The sequence below is a fragment of the Leopardus geoffroyi genome, chromosome C2 (assembly GCF_018350155.1).
Source record: "Leopardus geoffroyi isolate Oge1 chromosome C2, O.geoffroyi_Oge1_pat1.0, whole genome shotgun sequence".
Classification (NCBI taxonomy): domain Eukaryota; kingdom Metazoa; phylum Chordata; class Mammalia; order Carnivora; family Felidae; genus Leopardus; species Leopardus geoffroyi.
This window is the reverse complement of record NC_059333.1, coordinates 153,708,200-153,728,030: the sequence shown is the minus strand read 5'-3', so window position 1 is coordinate 153,728,030 and position 19,831 is coordinate 153,708,200. Positions and strand designations below refer to the sequence as shown.

The 19,831-nt window shown below is 42.1% G+C and overlaps 1 protein-coding gene and 1 long non-coding RNA gene across 28 annotated transcripts in view; one reads left to right on the top strand and one right to left on the bottom strand.

Moving 5' to 3' along the window:
* LRRFIP2 (LRR binding FLII interacting protein 2) overlaps window positions 1-9,299 on the bottom strand; it is a 105,399-nt gene extending 96,100 nt beyond the window's left edge. For 22 of the 27 annotated variants that reach the window (XM_045436600.1, XM_045436610.1, XM_045436609.1 and 19 more), the window contains exon 1: window positions 9,186-9,294. The gene's annotated coding sequence lies outside the window, so the exon portion shown is untranslated. Of the gene's footprint in view, window positions 1-3,702; window positions 3,799-8,350; window positions 8,703-9,185 lie in introns of those variants that run through there. The other 5 variants (XM_045436601.1, XM_045436602.1, XM_045436603.1 and 2 more) reach the window with 5 other exon arrangements.
* Window positions 9,300-9,724: 425 nt separating this feature from the next.
* LOC123575831 lies at window positions 9,725-19,177 on the top strand. Its single transcript, XR_006701025.1, has 4 exons — window positions 9,725-9,837; window positions 11,640-11,710; window positions 13,156-13,258; window positions 17,768-19,177. It is a non-coding gene; the product is annotated as an uncharacterized LOC123575831 (long non-coding RNA).
* Window positions 19,178-19,831: the final 654 nt, after the last annotated feature.

Below are 19,831 nucleotides of genomic sequence, written 5' to 3'. Positions count from 1 at the left end.
CCCATCCTAAAACTAAAATTCACATGGAATCTTAAGGGACCCTGAAGAGCCAAAACAATCTTGAAAAAGAAGAACAAAGTAGAGGTATCACACTTCCTGATTTCAAAACTTAACTAGAAAGCTACAGTAACCAAAACAGTGTGTTACTGGCATATACCACAAACAAAAAATAACTCACAGTAGATCAAAGAAATAAGAGTAAGCTAAAACTATAAACCTCTTAGGAAAAAACATACATGAAAACTTAACGACACTGGATTTGGCAATGATTTCTTGGATATGATGCCAAAAGCCCAGGCAACAACCACAACAAAAAAAGTGGATAAACTGGACTTTATCAAAATAAAACCTCTGTGCATCAACAGACACTATCAAGAGAAAAAAGTGACCCACAGAATGGGAGAAAATATTTGCAAATCGTACATCTAATAAGGGATTAATATCCAGAATACCTACAGAACTCCTAAAATTCAATAACAACAACAACAACAAAAACAACCCAAATCAAATCCAGGCAAAGGACCTGAATAGATATTTCTCCAAAGAAGATCTATAAATGGCCAAGCAGCACAAGAAAAGATGCTACACATCACTAGTTATTTGGGAAACGCAAACCAAAACCACACTGAGATACCATCTCACACCCATGAGAATGGCCATTGTTTTAAAACAATAACAAGTGTGTCAAAGATGCAGGAAACCAGAACCCCTGTACACTGCTCTTTGCACTATGAAATGATCGTCTGCTATGGAAATTTTTGGCCATTCCTCAAAAAATTAAACATAGCATTGCTATGCGATCGAGCAATTCCACTTATGGGTATGCACCCAAAAGAAATGAAAGCAGGAACTCAAACAGATATTTACATACTTGTTTTCATAGACAGCAGCACGATGCACCACAGCCAAAAGGTAAAAGCAAATCAAGTACCCATCAACGGATAAAGGGATAAACAGGATATGGAATATTACTCGGCCTTAAAAAGGAGTTAAATTCTCATGCATGCTAATGAACTTTGAGAACACTGCACCAAGTGGAATAAGCCAGACACAAAACAGAGATACATCATTCTGCTTACATGAAGTACTTAGAGCATCAAATTCATAGTGACAGAAAGTTGAACAGTGGATGTCGGGTGCAATGGGGAAGGAGGAGTTATTTTTTTAATGGGCACAGAGTTTTAGTTTGGGATGATGAGAAAGCTCTGGAGATGGATGGTGGTGAAGGTTGCACAACAATGTGAACGTACTTAACACCACTGAATTATACACTTAAAGTAATTAAAATGGTAAATTTTATATTATGTACACATTTTTTAATTTTCTTAATGTTTATTTTTGAGAAAGAGAGAGACAGAGCGTGAGCAGGGGGAGGGGCAAAGAAAGAGGGAGACACCGAATCCGAAGCAGGCTCCAGGTTCTGAGCGGTCAGCACAGAGCCCAACACAGGGCTGAAACTCACCAGCCATGAGATCATGACCTGAGCTGAAGTCTGATGCTTAACCAACTGAGCCAACCAGGCGCTCCTATATTACGTATATTTTAACGTACTTTTTAAGAAAATCGGATAGACAGCAAAGGGTGAGTTGGGTAAGACAGGAGGACAGTGACTCTCTACTTAGATGTGGCAATATCCACGAGAGGGGAAAAGACATCCAATGTAAAACCGAATTGTTTTTCTATCTTTAGTCCTATAATCCTTGGGTCACTTAAAATCATTTTTTTAAGCTTTTTTTAATAGCAACAACATGTATCCTTACTAATTGTATTATTTATTGTTACAAATTAGTTAAACCATTTGACAGGGAAATAGGGGAGCCCATGTGGCTCAGTAGGTTTTGCACCTAACTCTTGATTTCCATCCAGGTTATGATCTCACCGTTCATAGGTCGGAGCCCCACACTGGGCTCTGAGCTGACAGCAAGGAGCCTTCTTGGGATACTCTCTCCCTCTCTGTTCCTCCCCTGTTAGCATATGCTCGTGTGCTCTCTCAAAATAAATAAACTTAAAAGAAAAATCACAGAAGTAAATATTTTAACATCCTAATCCTCTGCATACAGTATACTGTATTTTACTTAGACAACAGAGACCCAAAAGAGTGCCCCTGGCTGTTAAAATGTTTCTACTTAGGAAAGTGGGGTCTATAGAAGAAAAACAAAGTGATCGGAACAAGGAACTTTAAAATTAGTTTCCTAAACAGTAAAGCTTTGTTATATCAAAATTAGTTAAGGGGCACCAGGGTGGCTCAGTTGGTTAAGCATCAGACTTCAGCTGAGGTCATGATCTCACGGTTCGTGGGTTTGAGCCCCGTGTTGGATTCTGTGCTAACAGCTCAGGGCCTACAGCCTGCTTCAGATTTTGTGTCTCCCTCTTTCTCTATCCCTCCCCCACTTTCTCTCTCTCTCTCTCTCTCTCAAAAAATAAATATTAAAAAAAAATTTTTTAAACACTAGTTAAGAGTTTGGTGTTCATAATGAAAAAAAAAAAAACCCAAAAACTAAGATATACAAGGTTCAAAGTGAAAACAATGAAAGAGATGAACTACAATTCTTTAAGAAGGGTTTTAATATTTCACTCCTGAGAAAATAAAAACACCCTGGGGTGCCTGGGTTGCTCAGCTGGTTGAGTGTCTGACTCTAGCTTTCAGCTTAGGTCATGACCCCAAAGTCATGGGATCCAGCCCTGTGTTGGGCTGCACACTGAGCATAGAGCCTGCTTGGGATTCTCTCTCTCCTTCTGCCCCAATCCCCTGTTCAAGATCCCTCTCTCTCTAAAATAAAACAATTAAAATATATATACAAAATTTTTAAAAACCCTGTTACACACTTTGTACTCAAACGCTTTTCCCAACCTCTTCTCCTCTTTTCCACTCTCTCTGCTCTGCCCTATCCTCCCCTTCCCTCCTCACCCTCCCCACCCCCTTTTTTTCCGGTAGGGGAAGGCTGAAACAGGGAAGGGATAATAGGAATAAACCAGAAATAGGAATAGGAAAAAAAGGAAAAAACTCCAGTTTATTTTTTTTCCTCACACTGAATACAGTACTAAATACACCATCATTATCCAATGCAAATAATCCCCATTTCTGAGGGCAAGGAAAAACTGAATTTCTTGGAGTTACGACCTAATGTAAAGCAGAAGAAGGGAAACCATCTGCAGGCTTTCCGCCTGCAAATTAAATGTGCATTCTACACCCAATTCTTCAAACAACCTTGACTGTAATGTAATACAAGGCTGCAGTTTAATATGGTGAAATGAACCTTGGTGGAGCACTAACCCTTTAAACAGCTTTCTAGCCTAAGAAGTGAAATCAGTCAAAGAACTTGAAACGCAAGTGCCTCATTCACTAAGTACAGAAAACAGCAAGGTTTTCGTGAGAAAGCACATGATACCCAGAGGCAGCTGTGCTGGGATACAGCATCTGGTAACAGCCACAAGTTATTTTTAAAGAGATAACTTCACGATCATGTCCATGAGACTGCAGCAGTTCTATGGGAAGAAGACAAGGAGAATTTGGCAAGAAGCTAATTTCTCTGTGTGAACTCAAAATAAGCTTATAAAACAGCTCATCATTCCCAGTGTCCTTTTGATCCAAAGACACGTGTGCAGGTCTCTGAATTGCACTAGTTCAGCAAGGGTCACGGCCACCCTATGCCAGTATCAGTAGGGGTTTTCCCCCATCATAAAACATCTGATCACTCTTACACCCACAACATGGTATCAATGCCGGTACAATCCTGTGCTCCTCCTCGTGCACGTTTTTCCAAAACACCTCCCTCGTTAGTTCTCCTTAATCGTGCTCTGAAAAGAGGAGGGCAAAAAGAAAAAAAGAAAATGATCCTGGGGCGCCTGGGTGGCACAGTCGGTTAAGCGTCCGACTTCAGCCAGGTCACGATCTCGCGGTCCGTGAGTTCGAGCCCCGCGTCAGGCTCTGGGCTGATGGCTCAGAGCCTGGAGCCTGTTTCCGATTCTGTGTCTCCCTCTCTCTCTGCCCCTCCCCCGTTCATGCTCTGTCTCTCTCTGTCCCAAAATAAATAAACGTTGAAAAAAAAATTAAAAAAAAAAAAAAAAAAAAGAAAGAAAATGATCCTAGAATATGCACGCGAAGCAGATTTTCACCCCAAAACTTAGACTTAATCTTCTGAAAGCAAATGTCCTTCGTACGCTCACTCTTCTGTGGTTGCCACTTTTCCTAAACCGCAGGCCTTCCTGAGTTGCAGCAGGGGCCAGGACAGATTACAGTTCTGTGGTAGGTTCTGTCAGATGAGCTTTGACAAGGCCTCAAAATAGATCCTGGGCACCAGCCAGAGAAACGGCCACTCACAAGTTCCAACTTGATCATCATACATTAGCCCCTCTGTACTTTTTTTTTTTCCTCCAGTCTCTATCATTTTAAAAGGACAGAGGTTCTCAACCTCCTTCCTCTTGTTCATGAGTGAACGGTGCAGTATAGAAATTAAAATCGTAAACCCTTCATTTGCTCACAAACACTCTGCAGAATAAAAACTGAATTTGTACCTACCCCCTGCCTTGGGAAATGAATCCATCAACAGCACTATGGTTTGCAAAAGGATTTTTGAATCTCAAACTCTACCAAGGTTTATTTTATTACAAATAGACTAGGATGTGGACGGTGAAGGAAGACAGAAGGTGGGCTATTTATTTCCCATGACTAATATAGTAGCAGACTTCCTTAGAGCAAGAAGTTAAACTATATACGATATTTTTAATTGACACCAGTCATAAAATCCTAAAACAACCCACTACAAAAGGTATTCATTTAACTCTTGCCGAATATAACATCAGTCTTCAAGCTACAGTATTTTTAGCCTTACCACTACAAATAAAATTAACCACCTGTCACTCTAAAATGTTTAAGACCGCCTTATACAATACATTTTAGTATTTTTTAAAATAGAGAAGATAAAGAATCCAAAATAATTAAGAGTTCCTTTCTCCTTCCACAAGGTTGAGAAAGTTAACTTCTATTATAAAATAAAGTCCAATATAAGATGGAAATAAATTTATACATTTTCACAACTTAAGCCCCAACTTTGCAATCACTCTTTCAGAAATATATTCAATATACATACTTATGGACGAGTGCAAAGACTTAAATACTAGTTGTTCACTATAGCAGCATTCGTAGAAAGCTAAAACAACCTAAATGTCTGTTAACAAGGAATGGTAAAATAAATCATGGAAAATGAATAAATTATGGTTCATCTACACTACCCAGGGCATTCAGTCTTTTTTAAAAATCAGGTGGGGGCTCCTGGTTGGCTCAGTCAGTTGAGCATCAACTTTGGCTCAGGTTATGAACTCATGGTTTGTGAATTCAAGCCTTGTGATGAGCTCTGTGCTGACAGCTCAGAGCCTGGAGCCTGCTTAGGATTCTGGGTCTCCCTCTCTCTCTCTGCCCCTCCCCCACTCACATTCTGTGCGTGTGCGTTTGTGTGTGTGTGTGTCTCAAAAATAAACATTAAAAATAAATAAATACATAATCAGGTGGACATATGTGCAAATACAGAAAAGTCTCTAAGATATATCAAGGGTAACAACGAAAGAAGATAACTCTCCTAAACAAAGCCAATTACATATGTAATAAAAAATTTGGAGGAGGACATAGAGGAAACCACTCACAGTGGTTGCTTGGATTAGGGGGTGGGAGAGTAGAAAAGGGAAAAGGCTAGAAGTCTGTTGTGGAAAGAAGGCTTCTTTTGCACCATATAACATTTAAACTGTCGTATCAATTTTTTAAACTCCCACAAACATCTACTGCACCCATGAAGTGGGCATTCTCCTTCCGGGTACGCATGCCATGTCTTCCCCCTCCTCAACCACTTGTATCTACTGCTCTCCTGACCCAAACAAAAGCATACAAAAGCAAAGCTCAGAGTTCCCCCAAGAAACAGAATCCTCTCTCCAGCCCCCACCAGATAAAAAAATAGAACAAATGAAAAAGTAACACTTATGCCAAACCCAGTTTTTAGCCAATGTTTGATTCCTTTTAAATCTAGGCTAATTTACCGTAGGGCAGAAAGTTTTAAAAGTCAAAGTGCAATGTGCAACACAAAAAAATCATTTCCAAAGGTATCTATCTTAAAAGGAAAAATGGAGAAAAAGGGCAAATTTTGCTCAATACCTTCCTTCTGAAATTTTATTTTATTTTATTTTTTTTTAATTTTTTTTTTTCCAACGTTTATTTATTTTTGGGACAGAGAGAGACAGAGCATGAACAGGGGAGGGGCAGAGAGAGAGGGAGACAAAGAATCGGAAACAGGCTCCAGGCTCTGAGCCATCAGCCCAGAGCCCGACGCGGGGCTGGAACTCACGGACCGCGAGATCGTGACCTGGCTGAAGTCGGACGCTTAACTGACTGCGCCACCCAGGCACCCCCCTTCTGAAATTTTAAAAGTTAAGTTTTGAATGACGGTCATAAAGTCTACTGTTTGCAAACTGGATAAGGTAGTACGTTTTCCTGGTTAAAGGTCCATCTCTCCATTCAGAGTCTCCAGAAAGCAATCAACTACCCACAAGGAAAAGGCTATGAAATGGCCTCTATTTTGTAGGTGCAATGGATAGTGCTCCTCTGGTGAAGACATTTCCCTTAAATGATCCTCATCAACATTCCCAGCATGCTGCAGGGAGAATTTCTTTTTCTATACATCATCAATTCTGTCCCTTTTCACACTAGGAGCAGGATAAACAATTCACAAAGAGCTCTGCAAGAAACAGCTCTCATTTCTAGTAAAGATCTGTTTTTGGTTTTGTTTTGAGAGAGAAAGAATCTATTTGCCAAATATACCCTCATATCACTTTTTTCCTTCATTATGGAGATGCTTAAATCATAACAAAAGAAGGCTTCTGTTTTTTAATTATTATTATTTTTATTATTATTTAAATCCAAGTTAGTTAACATATGGTGTAATAATGATTTCAGGAATAGAATTTAGTGATTCATCACTTACGTATAACACCCAATGCTCATCCCAACAGGTGCCCTCCTTAATGCCCATCGCCCGCTTAGCCCATCACCCCCACCCAAAACCCATCCAGCAACCCTCAGTTTGTTCTCTGTATTTAAGAGTCTCTTATGGTTTGTCTCCTTCTCTGTTTTTATCTTATTTTTGAGAAAGAAGGCTTCTCTTGTATATCTACCTATCAAGACTGTTAGTTACGGTGGTTTCCACAAGGGATTTTCCAAAAGGGAATCTGTTCACTGGGAACTGAAACTCCTAATTAAGTTACTGTTAGCTGGACAAAAATCAAAAGCAACATTAGGGAACACTCTGTATATAAGAATGGATAAGAAAATGAGATGCCAAAATTTAGTCAAAGAATTAAAGGAATCTGGTAAGCAAGACCAACTTACCATTACTTTGTAAGTAATAACTAAGGTTCTCTATAAATGAAAATCAAGGTACAATAAGCTGAATTCCAAAAAGAAAAAGAAAACAAGGTTAAGAGTATCAAGTATTCTGTGATTCAAAGTTATTTTGCTTAACATTTTTAAAGCCAAAAATGATCAAATTACACTTGAGCGATAAAAAGTTATTTCTAGTTTACAATGAATTCATTCCAATAATAAATCACAACCTCGATACACTTTCTTCTGTAACAGAATTTACGTAAGAACTCGGTATAGTCTCATTCCACATTTTTGAGGATTTGCAAAATAGGTGAGGCCTTTCACTCAAAAGACTACTTTGTAACTATGGATTCTTTCAGTAAACTTTTTTATATCTTTTCACTGACATTTATTTTGTTTCTAGACATCTTTAATTATCTTCTCACATCTGGCCAAAAAAAAAAAAAAAAAAAGGAGTGGGGGTAAAATTACCACAATATACTCAGGAACTAACAAACTATTCTGAAGCCAAACATTCCGCAAAAGTTCAATTAGGATTTCCTTATCGCACTTCATAACAATAAATACCTACCAACAAACCTAACAATGCATAATACAACACTTCATATAAAATGACTGAAAGCTTCTAATTAAACAGGCAGTAACAAACTTCTAGCTTTCCTCTCTATTCCAATCCTAAGATCCGTATCAACGATTCACAGCGTGACCTAACTTTCTAAATGAATCACTTTCTGAAATTCTTACTCCAACGTGAATTTAACACCAGGTCATCATCTCTACATTTGTTAAACAGAGGATAAACAGAAGTTAAGCAGGGTTCATTCGTCAAGACGCCCAAACCACAGCAAACCTCAAGTCTTTGCCAACTAACTTTTATCTGCAATTGCACCCGTATATACAGATTCATCCTCAAATAAAATAAAAATGTTATCCTGGAAAAAAAAATGTTATTTTAAACATTATGAACTCGCCCACCCATACCCCGTTCACCGTCCCTCTGGTTCCATTTACTGCATCCACGTTCTCTTCCCATTGTGAGAACATAAAGTAATGGCTACTATCCTTACATCTTCTCTTTTAGCCAATTAAACTACTCTGCAGTTTTTCTGTTTATGGCAGAAATGCTGAGTCATTAAATGGAAACTCAAAGAAAATGAGCTACAAACAGTTAAAGTTTAGGATACAGTATTTCCCTAGCCGTTTCTCGGCAGCCTGATATTTGTATCTCCCACGGTGGAAAAGTAGAGCAAACACTTGAACTTTTTTCCCCTCTAAGAGAGGCAAAGAGGTGCGTTTCCATAGGTCCGCCAGCTTCCTGCTGGGTATCCACAGGCAAGAGAAGCAGGCCTGACTGGAGCTGTATAACTTAACGATCTGGGTGTGAATAACGCCACATATTAGTCAAGCATTAACCCTGACACTCCTAGCAAGCGCCTGTTATGCCCGCGCTTCAGTTCGGGTCAAGGAGGAAGGAAAAAAAAATCCCATAAAAATGCTACGCCCTCCACCGGCCTGACACCGTTCGCTGGGGTGTCGCGCTGGGGAGGAGATGAAGGAGCCCCAAACACCGGAGGCAAAAGGGACAGCGGCCCGATGTAATTTCTTCCACAATGGGAGAGACCCTTGCCCCCGGCGCAGACGGAGGGTGCGCGTTAGAAATCAGGCGTGCTGCCGGCGAACGCGGTAGGCGGGGGGCGACCCCGACCCGGAGCCGGCAGGGAAGCCCGGCCCCCAGCAGGGGTCAGCGGCGGCGCGGGTCGCACGGGCTGCAGGCCGAACAGGGGCCTCCGGGGCCGGCGGGAGAAGCGGTCCTTACCTGTCCCTGGGCGCGGACTGTGACTGCGGCGCCGCCCGGGAAGGGCTGGGGCGCGCGGGTCGGCCGCCGGCACCCGGACGGGCGAAGAGCGAGGAGCGGAGGGCGAGGGGCGCGGACGGCGGACTGGCTCCCAGGCTCCCGCAGGCTTGCCCGGCCGGACGCAGCGGCTCCCGGCGCCCGCAGCGGGTCGCTCAGTCACGCCGGCGGCCCCGCGGCGCGGTGGCTGACACGGAGACAGCGGGAACCGGCCCCCGAGAGGAGCCGCAGCCCCAGCGGCAGCCGAAGGAGGCGAACGAGGGGCGGGGCCACAGGGTCGGTGACCCGCTCACCCGGAAGCAGTTGCGGCGGCGGCGGCGCGCGCTGCGGGACAGGCGGGTTCGCGGCCTGGCGAAAGACTGCCGGCTCTCCCGCGGCCGGCTGCGCGGGGTGCCGGGAGCGGCAGCCCCCGCCGCGACCGCTGCGAGCTGCTGGCGCCGCGCCGGAGGGAGGGCGGCAGGGTGCGACCGCCGGTGGGCGGAGGCCCGGGCGGCCTAGAGGTGGCTTCTCGGGGCCCGCGGAGGACCGGGGACCGGGAAGGTGAACTGAGGCGGTCGCCCGCTCGAGGCTGCACCTGCCCTGATCGCCCCTAAACTGTCCGGCCTAGTGGGCTTGGGTAAGTGGGCCGGGCGGCGGCTCCGACTGCAGGGAACGAGCGTGCGAGAGCGAGCGGGTGTAACGGCGACGCTGAAAGCCCTATTTCCAAAATGAAAACCCGTGATTTTGAAACGATTTCCGGAGAAGGCGGCGGCGGTGGTTTTTTTTGGGGGGGAGGGGGGAGGGGCGGAGATGGCGGGATATGGAGGCAGTTAAATATCTGCCAGACCCGGACCTGTCGTTCATTCCAGAAGTGTCTCTTGAGTCTCTTGAGACTCAGCAGGTTCAAGGCGCTGGAGGCAGACCCAGGGCCTTGCTCTTTAGGAAGCTTACCTGCTAGTGGAGTAGAGAGATTTAAGCAGACAGACAAGGTAAAGACGGATTGTGGCAAGGCTATGCCATGCAGGAAATACAAAAGAGTGATGCGAGGGTTGAGTGGGCGAGACCCCCTTTTTCGGGATAGGATGGCTAGAGAACCTCTGGAGGGAAGTGATAGTTGAGCTGCTTCCTGAGACAAAGTCCTGAAATGACAACTTAGACACAGTTTTACAGCCGGGGACTGTAGGTTCCAGAACTGCTGCGTAAGGCCTCGGATTATGTTAAAAACCTGTCTCCCAAAGCCTTTTTTTTTTTTTTTTTTTTAATTTTCCTTTTAATGTTTATTTTTTGAGAGAGACAGAGAGAGACAGCGCGAGCGGGGGAAGGGCATAGAGAGAGAGGGAGACCCAGAATCCCAAGCAGGCTCCAGGCTCTGAGCTGCCAGCACAGAGCCCGACTGTGGGCTCGAACTCACAAACCCTGGGATCACGAACTGAGACAAAGTGGGACGCTTCACCGACGGAGCCACACAGGCGCCCCCTCTAAAGCCTTCTAAGGGTTTGTCTCTGTCCTGTCCACTCCTTCAGTTTCGAAGGGCTTGCTCCCCCTTGGGAGTTGTTGGGGTCTGGGACTGTGGCTTCTTAGCGGAGGTTCAAGGCAGGAATTAGGGAGCTTTGGTGTGTAGACAGACATCAACAGATGCTTGAAGGCAAACAGCCCCGGAAGACAAATTCTTTAACCTTTTACCGTTTCTTTTCCCACGTCACTTTTTCTGAAACCCATGAGTAAACATTAAAACTATGATTTTTACCTGGGAGCTTAATCCTCCCAAAAGATGGAGCTCTGTTATGATCTGAATAAGAGAATTAATGACCTATTTTGCTAAATCAGTTAAAGACAAAATTAAAAGCTGACTTGCAAAGAGACGACCTTTTCAGGTTACAACGCATTACCTGAATAATACCAAAAAACCCAATAATGTTTATTCAATATTAGTTTATATAATTGTGTAATTAATGGAACGGTTGTTTGGATAATAATAGTGGGATTAGAATCTCGAGCCCTTTTTGCTTATTCCTTGGCCATTTTTGGTTCATACCAAACTAACAGAAGGAAATATTTTGTTGTGTCTTCTGGGAAAACTGGGAGCGAGCTCACACTTCTTGCTGCCTACTGTTTGCACAGCATTGTGCTAGGCATTTATTTATTTATTTATTTATTTTTTTAATGTTTATTTATTTTTGAGACAGAGAGAGACAGAGCATGAATGGGGGAGGGGCAGAGAGAGAGGGAGACGCAGAATCGGAAGCAGGCTCCAGGCTCCGAGCCATCAGCCCAGAGCCCGACGCGGGGCCCCAACTCACGAACCGGGGCCCCAACTCACGAACCGGGGCCCCAACTCACGAACCGTGAGATCGTGACCTGAGCTGAAGTCGGACGCTCAACCGACTGAGCCACCCAGGCGCCCCTGTGCTAGGCATTTAAATACATTATCCCTTTCAGGACTGGGACCAACCTTGAGATACGGGGATGATTATACCCATTGTCGTAACGAAGACATAGTCGCTGGAAGGGTCAGAAATTAAACTCTAACTAATGAACTCTAATTAACTCTAGCCCTAATTCCCCTTTTGCACCATGTGCTATACTCTAATATTTAAGAAGGAAATATAAGTCAGGTGTCCAGCCAAGCAGATTTGTATGTTGCTTTTAGAATTTTGTTACAAAAATAAGCTTTAAGGTCGAGTGATACGAGGCAATGTTGGAGCGAGCTTCTCTGCGTTTTTACTTCTCCCTCTAAAGGATATTTGCCATCTATTTGACACCAAAAAACAACTCTACTTGTTTTAGGAGTTCAGAATGCCATGTGTCTTTTGGTTGGTTGGTGGTTTTATGTGAGAGGAAGAGAGCGCCAGCAGGGGAAGGGCAGAGGGAGAGGGGGAGAGAATCCTTAAGCAGGCTCCAAGCTCAGTGTTGGAGCTTGAGCTCCAAGCTCAAGACCTTGGGACCATGACCTGGCGGAAATGAGAAGAGTCAGGCGCTCAACCTGCTGAGCCACCCAGGCACCCTCGCCCTGTGTCTTTTAAATGCTCCCAATAATGTGATAAATGATGACACTAACATTATGTCATTGCAAGGGGCTCCTGCCCAACTGTGTCAGTCTGCATTCTTTCACAAGCAGCCTTTCCTTGCACACAAAGTGACTTCTTTCTGCCAAAAATATGTTCCCAGATTTTTATGGAATATTCTGACATGTGAATGCCCCCAGGTCTGTGTAGGCTGGCTGCTCTAGAGACATTTAACGGATGAAGGAAAATCTTGCAAGTGTTTATATGGTTTTGAGGAATGAGGTAGTAGGATTTGTACATTTTTGTTTCGTTCCTATCCGATCCTTCACGTCTTTCTTCGATGATGTCAAGAAATAAAACTTTTCCTTTCTCAAGAGCAGTCGTTTTTTGTGGTTTTCACAAAATTCAGTTGTGTTTTGCACACACAGTACTACATGTTGCTCTCTGCACATTTCCAGAAAACATCATTAGTTCAGACATTAAAAATAGGATGCGACTTTTCGGAGCCTAATGTTTTTATTAATGAGATGGGTCTGTCTGTCTTTTTCATTTTGGTTAACTCCTTATAAACCTATGGGAATCTGGCAAAGCAAGTCTTTGACTATGTATATTTAAGTTCTCGTTCTAAAAATCCCTTCTTATCTACATTTACTGTTTTTCCTGCTGTCTTCTTTTTTTATTTTATTTATGTGTTTATTTCACTTTTTATTTGGAAATAATTATAGACTCGCAAAAGGGTACAAAAATAACGCAGTGAGGTTACCCTCCACCCAGGTTCACCCTCTGGCAGCATCTTGCGTACCCATAATACATTATTAAAACTAGAAAATTCACATCTTGCTATCTTCTTTAGGTTTTTAGTTTCTTTTTAAGTTTCATTATGTCGAAAATTACCATTTTGTAACAATTCATTTGTACTGTATTTGATTTGGCTCTTCTCCCTTTCCCAGATTAACAAATGACAAAGTCCGTAAGCCTGCCACAGTGCTCATCTGGAATTACAAGCTTAGTACGACAATTCTGTGTTTCAGCACGCTTAAAAGGAAGTCATTTGTAAGATTTTTGGTTTTTTCTGCTTACACTGCTCCATGTCATTCTGCCCCAATAAACCTGTAAATTTATACAACCTGTGTATGTGGGTGTTTTAATATATCCTTTGACCACTGAAATGTTTTCAAAGAGGTTGCTATTAAAGTAAAAAGAAAAATAATGCAAAGCTTTTTCATTTGACTGAGGGGAAAACTTTCTAGTGCTTTCTTCTTTCTTTCTTTTTTTCTTTCTTTCTGTCTTTCTTTCTTTCTTTCTTTCTTTCTTTCGAGAGGGAGAGAGAGCGTGTGCGCGCCAGCAGGGGAGGAGCAGAGACATGGGGAGAGAATCCCAAGCAGGCTCTGCACTGATGACGTAGGACTTGATCTCAGGAACCACGAGATCATGATCTGAGCTGAAATCAGGTGCCCCTGACTGGGGAAAAAAAAGTTTCTAAACATCTAACTATCCAAGTGAGAATACGAGGCATGGTCTGTTGGTTCAGAAGCCAGATCTCCCTTCTGGCTCATTCTGGCTCTAAATGAAGTCTAGCCAGCTCACCCTTTACTCCACCAGAGAGTAAACAAAGGAAAGAAAAGAAGCGTAACTTACTTTCTTCAGTCAGAGTCAAGAAGAAGTTGATGAGAAGAGAGAATTTGGGATTTGGGGTAGGTATCAATTATGTATGAATGCCTCATCACAAATAATCAAGTGATAGCCCTCATGCGTTATATATTTATTGTAAATAAGTAGTCAAACGCTCTTCCTTCTATGGCTTGTTTAGCAAATGTATTCATCTACTGTGTACCAGTTGCCCAGTTAGACGCTGGTAACAGAGACACAACAGGATCTATTTTTTTAAGGAGTATCAAGCTCTTACTATGTGCCAGATACTTCACAGATGCTAGGGATCCAAAGGGAAGTAAAAAGAAAGCTGTGTTTTCTTCTCTCGTGAAACTTCCTGTCTGGTGAGGGAGACAAATTATCACACAAAAGTAACTTTATAATCCCAATAGGTATTACTAAGGGTAGAGAAGTGGTGCCTGAGGGCATTAAAGTGGAATTCTACCAAATCTGGGGTGTCAGAAATGGCTTCTAGCAAGAGAATCTTTGAGCTAAGATTTAAACCTGCCTCATAGTGAACTTGATGCAGAAGCACAGGAAGAGCAAGGAAAAACAGAGTCCCAGAGACTGAAAAGAAACGAGGGAGCTAATGTGAGAGGGATCTAGAGAATTAAGCAAAGACCCACCATGCAGGGTCTTACAGGTTTGGTAAGGATTTTTATCTTTGCTTCTGAAGTGATACAAACCAATTTAAGAGTTTTTAGTAGGAGTGGCATCAGATTGGTGTTTCCAAAAGCTCACTCTGGCTTCAATGTGAAGAATTCACTCTTTAAGTATGTCCTGAGTACCCACTATAAGCCAGGTTACAGTCTGCACACTGAGCGTGCAGCAGTGAACAAAACAGAAAGATTCCCTAACTTTGAGGATCATATTATAGACAATACACAGTAGTATATTAGATAGTAGTATCTAAGAAGCTCTATAAAGAAATTTGGAATCCAGGTGAGAATAAAAAGGTAGGGTGGTGGTGCATTTTATTAGCTTGAACCATATGAAGCTCCTGATCTTTTTTACATTGTTTTCAACTTAGAACAATATTGGGTTCCTGTGGGTTAAACATGGTTGGGTGACATTAAATTGTTCAACCTAATACTTACTTGGAAGAGTCAGAGAAGACCTCTGATGAGGTGATCCAAAGAAAGAGACAAGCCATTCACATACCAAGGAGAAGAGCATCCCAAGAAAAGGGACAGCAAGTGCAAAGACCCTAAAGCAAGAATGTGCCTGCCGTGTTTGAGTAAGCAACAAGGAGACCATTGTGGCTGAAGGGTAATGGTCAACGGGGAAGAATGGTAATAGGGACCAGATCATAGAATCTTGAAGACCATGATAAGAAATTGGCTTTTCCTTTTTGAATGAGGTAAGCTGTTAGGTTTGGGCAAAGGAGCTACACAATCTGTCGTCTTAACGGGACCGTGCTATTAATAGTGGACTCTACAGATAGTGGGTATACAGATGGAACGTTATAAAATCTTTTCACCTTTTACGTATGTCTGAAAATTTACTTCATAAAATGAGACTGTTGTAGCTAGCTGCTCTATCGTAACTAGACTTTAGTGGGCCAGTGATGAGATCAAGAAGACCAGTTAGTCTATTGCAATAATTCAGGCAGCAGTGGAGGTATTAAGAAGAAGTGGTTAGTTTCTGAATACGTTTTGAAGATAGAGCCAGTAAGATTTGCTGATGGAATGGATTTCATATGCAAGAAAAAGAGAAAAGACCACCTGTAAGGTTTTAGACCTGAGCAACTGGAAGGATGCAGTTGCCATCTACTGAAATTTGGAAGACAGTCTAGGTCACGCAAGTTTGGAGGAAAAGACGTTTTCCGGACGTTTGAGATGCCTATTGGTCATCTAAATGGAGATATCAAATAGGCAATTAGATACACAAGTCAGTAATTCAGAGGAAACATCCAGAGAGGAAATACAAAGATGTGGATCTACCTAAAGACTAGGGATATGAGGACAAGTGCCTTGAGAATTTAATGGAAATAGTTGGGAGTTTAGTCTAAACCCTCTTTTGTTGTAGGCTGGTTTTGTTTCTAGATAGCTGTCTTTATATTGCCATTCTGAACACTTAATATGCATACTGTTTGCAACTCATTTGTGTTCTAAAGGGTTTTGTTTTTTAATGTTTTCATGTCTTTCCAAGCAGATTTTACATTTCTTTAAAAAAGATTTATTTTAGGGGCGCCCGGGTGACTCAGTCGGTTAAGTGAATATGGGTTTCAGCTCAGGTCGTGATCTCAGGGTTTCATGAGTTCGAGCTACGCTTCAGGGTGTGGGCTGGCAGTGTGGAATCTGCTTGGGATTCTCTCTCTCCCTCTCTCTCTGTTCCTCCCCGACTTGTGCCGTCTCTGTCTCTCAAAATAAATAAATAAACTTAATAAAAAAGATGTTTTCTTTTGTACACTTCACACTGCCATATCCCTAGAAAACTTTTTTTTTTTAACATTAGAACGAGAGAGCACAAGCAGGGGAGAGGGGCAGAGTGAGAGAGAGAAAATCTTAAATAGGCTCCGTGCTGAGGGCTCAATCCCACAAGTTTAGGATCGTGACCTGAGCCAAAATCAAGACTCAGATGTTCAACTGACTGAGCCACACGGGCACCCCCCTAGAAGACATTTTACAATGTAAATGTAATAAACTAGTCCAATTATATATAATAAACTAGTCCAATACGGAGTTTTTTATTTCTTTAGTTGTTACAAAGCATCGATTTTCTTATAATTTAGACACTTCTAGCTGTCCTGTGAAAATAAGGGTAGAGTTTCAGTCTACTGCCACTCATGCCCATTTCAAATCAGACAAAAGAGAGCCTTCTGAGAAACAAAAAGCAGCAACAAAAAAGGCTCAGCTCTCCTCCATGTTGCCTTTATACTCAGACTTCGTGTGGCCGCACAATGGTTTCCAACAATTTCAGGTCTACATCTGTCCTCATCCAAGTCCAGCATGAGAAAGATCCTTCCTAGCAGCAGTCCCTGATTCACTAATTAAACCAACACAGATCCCATCCCCAGCTAGGAAAACTTTATGCTGTGATTGGCCAAATATGAGTCACATGCTTCACTTATGTTTCACCCAAAGAACACAGACTGTAGGAGAGGAGTGGTTCCCCAGAAGAAAAAATGGGATGCTGTCAACAAGATAAGGAAATGGACACTGATGGCCAGAAAATAATACGACCTCTACAAATTAACAAAGGCCTAAAGCATTCTCCCAAAGCTTTTAAAAGAAGTAATACCATCGGGGTGCCTGGCTGGTTTAGTAGGAAGAGCACGCGACTTGATCTCAGGGTCGCCGTGAGTTGAGTCTGAGCTCCGCTTTGCGTGTAGAGATTACAAAAAAAAGAAAAAGAAAAAGAAAAGAAAGAAAGAAAGAAAAACGAAATGTCATGGCACTCATTTTGCATCTCTTCCAATTCTATACACAATACTGCATTTCCCTTGTATCATTAGGCTGTCATATATTCATTTGTCGTTGATGAGTGAATGTCACAAAAAGTAAATAAATGCATGAGCATCAAAGTTAACCAGCTGGAAGGGGCAGTTTTTCAGCACATCACTTTCCAGGGTACTCCCACCTAGGTATTACAGGTAGTTTCTTGTCCTACAATTCTTTCCTGTTGTCAGTCCTCCTGAAAAATATTTATTAGCCCTCAGGACCCTGGGGGCAGGGTGGCTACTATCTAAGACGCCTCAGAAACCATTGCAGAAGCAAGTGACAATGAGTCAGCTTAAGTTTATCTTCTTGGAGGACATTTACATAGTGTGGAGTCTTGAAAGAAAAATGTATGTACAGATTTGTTTTCAGCTTCTTTTTGGTTTCACCATTTCCATTCCCTTGTACACTAATAGGTTACTTTCCCCACAAGATGTTTAACCTAACTTACATGGCATTTTTATCCTTTTAGATCAAATTTTGCTGCGGGAAATGGATAACGTGTTGGCTCTCTGTATTATTCTGGAATTTCGGATGGCTTCTCCAGTTTGCTGCTTCCCTGGACACCAAACATAACATTCCCTGTTCTAGGACCTGCTTCAAGTTGGTCATAAGACTGGCAGAAAGTCAAACCAAACTAAATGAATAGTTGTTGAAGTTCATCTCACGTCCTGGAGCTGTGTGTGCTATGGAATAGCCTGCTGTTATTACCAGGCATAATGCTGATCAGAATCACTGCTCTGTGGTGTTGTTCATCAGAATTTCATGTTTGGAAATTAGATTTGGGTCTGGTTACTGTAAAAATAGATATTATGATAATGGAATATAGCCGTTAAAATTTCTATTGCAGGAGAAATTAGCCATGTATTTAAATGTAGGAGTATGTTACTAAACAATATGTTCAAGATGATTCCAGTATTGTTTAATGTTATACAGACATAGACAAATACTGGGAAAAGGCACTCAAAGTTAACCTTAAGGAATGGAGGTACCAGTGATTTTATTTGACTTGTTTACTGTTCAGAATCTTCCTAGATGAAATGTATTACATCTATACTCAGATAATTTTTAAAGGAATCTATTTTTCATACCAATACCCCAGAGTCAAAATATGCAAAAGATACCACTAAAAAGTGGTAAATTAAGTCTACCTAAAAAGGTCTTATGATTCTCGCCACTCAAAAACCATTGTAGATTTTGCTCTTGTCTTGCATGCATCGTTTGTTTTTTTTTTTCTTTCACTTTAAAAATTCATGTACTAGATGCTAGGAGTAAATGAACGATACAGGTGCGGCTTCTGCCCTCTCAGAACTAACTAGTTGTCTGGGGAAGATAGAACAAGCCGACAGAAACAATCTAGCATGTCGCAGTCAAAAACACAGTTTCATGCCTACTCCATTAAAACACCTAACCCTCCTTTTTACACGTCAAATTCCGGCTTTGGCAAGTCAGCTCACAAACACATTGAACTCGCACGCTGGCACTCACTGTCGGCCATTGCTTCAGCTTGAGCCACGTCCCCATTGTCCACAAACTCATGTTCAATTACTAGAGTACTAGTCAGTTATTTGGGTATTAATTTGCTCTTATTTTAGAAAAATGTCATTGCAAATACTAGTCATAGGACCTGTAGGTCTCATAAATGTAATTTGAATGATACAAAGATGGAAATCATTGTGTGCCCGGAACTGAATCTAGCCTCAGTCAGATACTCAGACATTCATGAAATGAAGTCCAGTAAACTGAGTGAAACTAAAGAAGAAACTCAGAGAACAAGTATAAGATCCCGAAATAATCATTGTTAAATTTTGTGGCTAAAGTTTTGGTATGTTCAGAGATTTTGATCTTAATTTTTTAGTTCTGTTAAGAAAGGATTCCCCCTTGGGGCGCCTGGGTGGCGCAGTCGGTTAAGCGTCCGACTTCAGCCAGGTCACGATCTCGCGGTCCGTGAGTTCGAGCCCCGCGTCGGGCTCTGGGCTGATGGCTCAGAGCCTGGAGCCTGTTTCCGATTCTGTGTCTCCCTCTCTCTCTGCCCCTCCCCCGTTCATGCTCTGTCTCTCTCTGTCCCAAAAATAAATAAACGTTGAAAAAAAAAAATTAAAAAAAAAAAAAAAAAAAAAAGAAAGGATTCCCCCTAAAACAATAAGTTTACTGTTTGATTTTTAAAGTTTTTTAATGTTTATGTGTCATAGAGAGAGAGATAGCACGAGTGGGGGAGAGGCAGAGAGAGAGGGAAACACTAAATTTGAAGCAGGCTCCAGGCTCTGAGCTGTCAGAACAGAGCCCGACGTGGGGTTTAAATTCACGAACCATGAGATCATGACCTGAGCCAAAGTGGGAAGCTTAACCGACTGAGCCACCCAGGCATCCCTGATTTTTAGATCCGTGGTCAGTTATGCTTTATGTTTGAAAGTTGGAAATGGCCTGTGGTGGCCCACCATTGCCTACAGAATATATTTTAAGTCATTTATCACATGAGTGATGTTAAAACCCACAAGTTCATAATGACACTGAGAAAAGAAAATATACATATAAG